Raw genomic sequence first — 5,107 nt, 5'->3', positions numbered from 1 at the left:
TTTACTCAGCTTCTGTTCTGTTGGAGAAATAACATTTTAAGTAGTACAAATGCAGTGCTCTTAGTAGTGTTTCTTGAAGAGAGGAGAGAGTTGCAATACTGCAGCTGAATTTTCAGGAAATCCTGAGCAGTCACACACATCCAGTAAGGCTTTTAAAATGCTTATCTCATCAGAGACATGTAGAATTTGAAACATCCAGAATTAATTCTAAATTGTGAAATATTTCTCATAAACCCTAGTGTTAGTAAGTTACACTGTATAATAAATACATGCAGTATAAGAAGTGAGAACTTGCGTGTTTGTGGCAAAACTCCTTCAGTGTTTAAAAACTACATTTTCTCTTAGGGACAGCTTTATTATATGGACACTTTTTTCTCTTTTTTCTTTTTTTCCTCTTCTTTTCCCTTTCCCCTTCCCTTTCCCTTTCCCACCTTGTTCCTTTTTTCTTTGCTTTTCTTTTTTCTTTTCTTTTTGTTCACCCTCAGATAGGCCGTGCATTTGTGTGGGTATGAATGGATCATAAAGAATTACCAGATTAGTAATAATAATAATGATAAACCTGCCACACAGCTTTTGGTTGCATAGTGCTTTAGAAGGTATTTATATCTAAGCAGAGACTTGTGTGATCAAGTGACTTCAGGAACAAATAGTAACTTCATTTCTTTGGGAGTTTGTTGGATTCCTTTTGCTGCCTTGGGTGAACAACAGGTTCTGAATTTGCAAAATTCAGGCCAAAACCCATTGATGTGTCTGAAATTTTAACAGAAAGGTTCTTCAACAAGGGCACAGCCATGTGTTTCATTTAGGCAACTGTCAGGCAACTGACAGATCACAGTTTGTACTCATTCTGTACATGGAAAAGAAATGCCTGACCTTTATATGTATTTTATGATTCTTTGCTATTCCCCAGAGTAATAGTTAAATGGCTTAGTTGTACAGTATCTGTTTTTTTGTGCTGATTGAAATGGAAATAAGGAACAAAAGAAAATTAAACATGTTTTTCTTCTGGAATTTTGAGTTTCACACAATTATTTCTAGTTAAAATATATGGACTAGGACTATGCATGGCTCACAAAATTTAGGTAGGCATTTGCAAACCTTCTCCTTCTTAATTTGCTGTTCTTCCAAGCAGCAGTTTCAGTTGGGATCATTGGTGCAATTGATCCAGATGATATCCAGGTGTGTATTTGGGTACATTCCCCTTTAACCCACCTGGCCAAAGGTCAGCAGAAATCAGTATTTCTCATTTTGGGTTATGAATGAGAAAGGGATGGAGAATGGGTGGAAAATGGTCTCTGCCTGCAGAAGGATTGTAAATAGAACATTACCTGTGGATCCATATAGATAAATAAACATTCCCACATGCAGTCACCTGTTTCTTCCATTTCCCCTTTTGCAGAGCCCCCAGACTATATTCCATTTCCATGTTGAATCCAAGAGCTGCAATATTCAGTCCTTTTAACATGTGTTATGAAAGCCGTGAATATTCTTCTTTGTTCTTTCTTTATAAGCAACTCCTGATGTACTTGTGCTTTTATAAATGAGATCTTAATTCCAAGATTCGATGCATTGAAGGAATGTGTAAAATGAAAAGTCCTGAGTTCACAGGACTACCTTGTACTCTCTGCAATCTAAATAACCTGTTCTGTTATGGCACAGGATGTGTTTCTCTGCCCAAACAACCCACATGTGAAGCTAAAACCTAAGATTTTTTTACTGGCAGCACAGCCTGGTATCTGGGCAATTCTGTTCTACATACTTCCTGAACATTTAAGAGTAAACCTATAAAAATTTGAGGTATATAAATCTGCCAAGTGTGTTCCATAGCTGTAATCTTTCTTTGGAAGAAATCCTCACATATACATCTGGTGCTTTTAAATATCACACTTTAAAAACACAGTAGAAACTATAACATCAGTAGACTGATGATATGCAGTAGATACAGCAGATGTTTGTAGTGTTTTGCCTAAAGCTAGAGGATAGCCCATGTACAGAAATGTGACTCAGTGTATTTTTAACTGATTTATACTTTATTACAAGCAAGTCTATTGCCCAGGAGATGTATACTTCACAGTACTTTTAGAAATAAACATCTTTAAGAGATTATGCTCTTTTAAACCCCTCTCCTTTCATATCTAAGAAAGATATATTTAGACAAAATCACACTGAAATATTTAAACATACTTAAACAGAATTACATATTTCTGCCGTCTGGATATGCTTTTTAAAAAATTCAGCATCTCTCCAGATTCCAATTGCTCGTGGAGGAGGATCTCAGTTTAATGAGGCTGGTGTGAAGCACCTGAGGGTGGCATCACAGCTTGGTCTGCAGTGGCACCAGGTGCAGCACTCCTGGTGTGGCTGTGCAGGAGGGAGGGTTGCTCTGGCCACCTCAGGGAGGGGTCAGATGTGCATCCAGGGCATTTTGTCACTGTGCCACAGTGTCTTTGAGTTTCACACAAAATCCAGAAATCAAAAACGGGGCAGTCGTAGCTGTTTTCTTTACAGGCAGCACTTTATTAGGTGGTAGTACAAGGGTTTTAGTGGAAAAACATTACCATAGCAGTAATTCCAGGGTGTAGTTATTAGTGCAGATTACATTAGCTGTGCAATGGAGTTCCGTGCAGATGAAACATAAATACCCACAAACTCCTGGTACCAGGAAATGGAAAGAAGATAAAGTGCCACGAATGATGGCTCTTTATTTCTCCAGGTTCTTTTAAAGTACCAGTATATAAGTACTTTACAGGATGAGGATTGCAAAACAGATTCTGTTCTTGATGATTGTTTTATCTGCCGAAGAATTATGCCTGGTTTATGCTTTCTTTGCTAACACAGGTTATTTCCAGAGAAAGCTTGTCTGCTATCAACTTCTGCAGAGACATAAGAAATGCACGTGAGTGTAAATGCATTCCAGATACCAGGGATGTTTCTTGTTTTGTTTCAGTCTGCTTTTTTGCTCTTGGGTTTTGGTTTGTTCATTTGTTTGTTTGTTTGTTTTTCACAGAAGATGGTAGTTTAGGACTATATAGAGAGTTTTCATGTGGTTTGCAGAAGGTTGCACAATATGGTTTGATTTTCCCAAGTCACCAGGACTTACAAAATGAGGGTTGTCCATATAGTCCAACATCCCAACCTGCAAAATAAGTATGCAATTGTTATTTTTTTATTAAATATAGTGATTTTGTTTATAAAAAGAGAAAAATTATACACTGGGTAATGCCAGCTTGACATCATTTAAGGCTCATCAGGAAGGCTTATTTTCTTGGAAAAATGCTGGCTATCAAAAATCAAAACATGAGCACCAAAATATATTTTCTCGTTTCAGCAATCCGGAATTTAACACTTTGCATATTTGTTAGCTGCAACAACAAATAGCCTAGGGCTATTTGTTGGTTAAGAAATTTTTCTTAGGGAAGTGTCTATTTAATTTTTGAGCTTACTAAATTTGTTCTCTGCCAAAGTTTCACTTGGATGACTTATATATTTTAATTAGAGGAAAATTTTTTTCCCCCCTAACAGTAATCGAAGTTAGATGTAGGAAATGATTTAAAAATTGAAGAGTAATTAGAAGAATGCAGTAAGTTATGGTATGCTAAGTTCACTTGTTCACATGCTCAACTTTTCATTTATATATATTCTACTTGTTTCAAAATAGAAAAGGCATAAAAAGAAAAATCCTTACTTAAGGAAATAAATGTAAAGGCTGTTAGTAGGTTTTAATTTTGTAGAAGCTGTTTTTCAGTAATACAGATTTTTAAAAGTCAGCCTTAGTTATACCTAATAAGGTTTTCGAGTGACCAGAAGGGGAATATACTGAAAATACCCAAATAAAGTTTTAAAAATGTGACAGTGGAAGAATTCTTCAGGCATTGTACACAGCACACGAAGACCTGAAGGCCAGGACAGAAATTTATTCTTTCCCAGAGCAGTGAGGGATGTACAGATCAGATTTATGTGCTTGCTGAAGGAAGTTGTTTACTCCATGACTTAGCACCTCTTTCAAGTCCAATGAAATGACAAGAAAATACACTTGCTGCATTTTGGTGCTCCTTTCTCCTTTCATTTTTCCTTTCCTTTCTTACTTTTTTTTCCTCTCCAGCTTTTTGAAGGCATGAAGGTTAACCTTTATATCTGGCCTAGACTGGTTTCTTTCATACCCAGGTTTAGGATAGCTGTCCCTCCCTAGGGATACCCATTCTAATCAGAAATGAGAGACATCATCCATTCTTGTTAGAACCTCATTATCCATCTCCATTAAGAGTGAGAAGATGTTACTTAATTACTGTGTTTCACAAAGGCCCTTTGGTGCAGACCAAGGGCTGTGGTGCTAAAATGGTGCAGTTAATAATCCAAGTTTTTGAGACACTGCAGATACTCTTCCCAGATTAAACAGAATCCTCTCAAGCTTTTATTGAGTAATAGGATGATTTGGTGACTAATGGCAGTGGTCCCATTGGCAGCAGAGAATTCAGCTGGGCTGAGGGATCAAGTGAGCAGCATGAAGCGTGGCTGTGTGCCAGGTTATCCAGGCTGATGTGCATGGATATGGATATGGATATGGATATGGATATGGATATGGATATGGATATGGATATGGATATGGATATGGATATGGATATGGATATGGATATGGTGATTTCACCAGAGAGACATCTCACCTCAGGGGAAGACATCTCACCTCAGGGGACTGTGAGAACAGGGAAAAATGAAACTGGGAATGGGCTGCACTCAAGTGTTAGTCGATGTTCCCTCTGCAGAAGTTCAGGGAGGTCTTTGCCTGGATCTAACCTTAAGAAAAGAAACCTTAAGAGTTTGAGTAATTTTTGAACTTTTGAACCAAAACAGTAACAAGTGAATATCACTGATGTTAAATGTATTTCTGACAATATCAATGCAATCTGAGTTAAATCAAGGAAACAGTAAAACAACAAAGCTTGTCCTCGATTGCACCAAGACACAAAGTCTGCAGAATCCACGCCTTGCTGCTACCACTAAAGGTTTTAGGGGGAAAGAATTATGAACACAGATTTCTTGTTTCCTTTCAGCCCAAGACAAAAATGTTTATTTTCACAAATCTTTAAGAAAGTGAAGTAACTGAAATAAA

General features: G+C 37.2%; 1 long non-coding RNA gene across 1 annotated transcript; it reads right to left on the bottom strand.

Moving 5' to 3' along the window:
* Positions 1–2,494: 2,494 nt before the first annotated feature.
* On the bottom strand, positions 2,495–4,794 carry LOC148219563 (uncharacterized). The gene is made up of 2 exons (XR_015799688.1): positions 4,682–4,794; positions 2,495–3,136 (listed from the first exon to the last, which is right to left on the bottom strand). It is a non-coding gene; the product is annotated as an uncharacterized LOC148219563 (long non-coding RNA).
* Positions 4,795–5,107: the final 313 nt, after the last annotated feature.

The sequence above is a fragment of the Sturnus vulgaris genome, chromosome Z (assembly GCF_052056855.1).
Source record: "Sturnus vulgaris isolate bStuVul1 chromosome Z, bStuVul1.hap1, whole genome shotgun sequence".
Lineage (NCBI taxonomy): Eukaryota > Metazoa > Chordata > Aves > Passeriformes > Sturnidae > Sturnus > Sturnus vulgaris.
The sequence above is the reverse complement of the archived record's forward strand: the minus strand, read 5'-3'. Positions and strand labels throughout refer to the sequence as shown.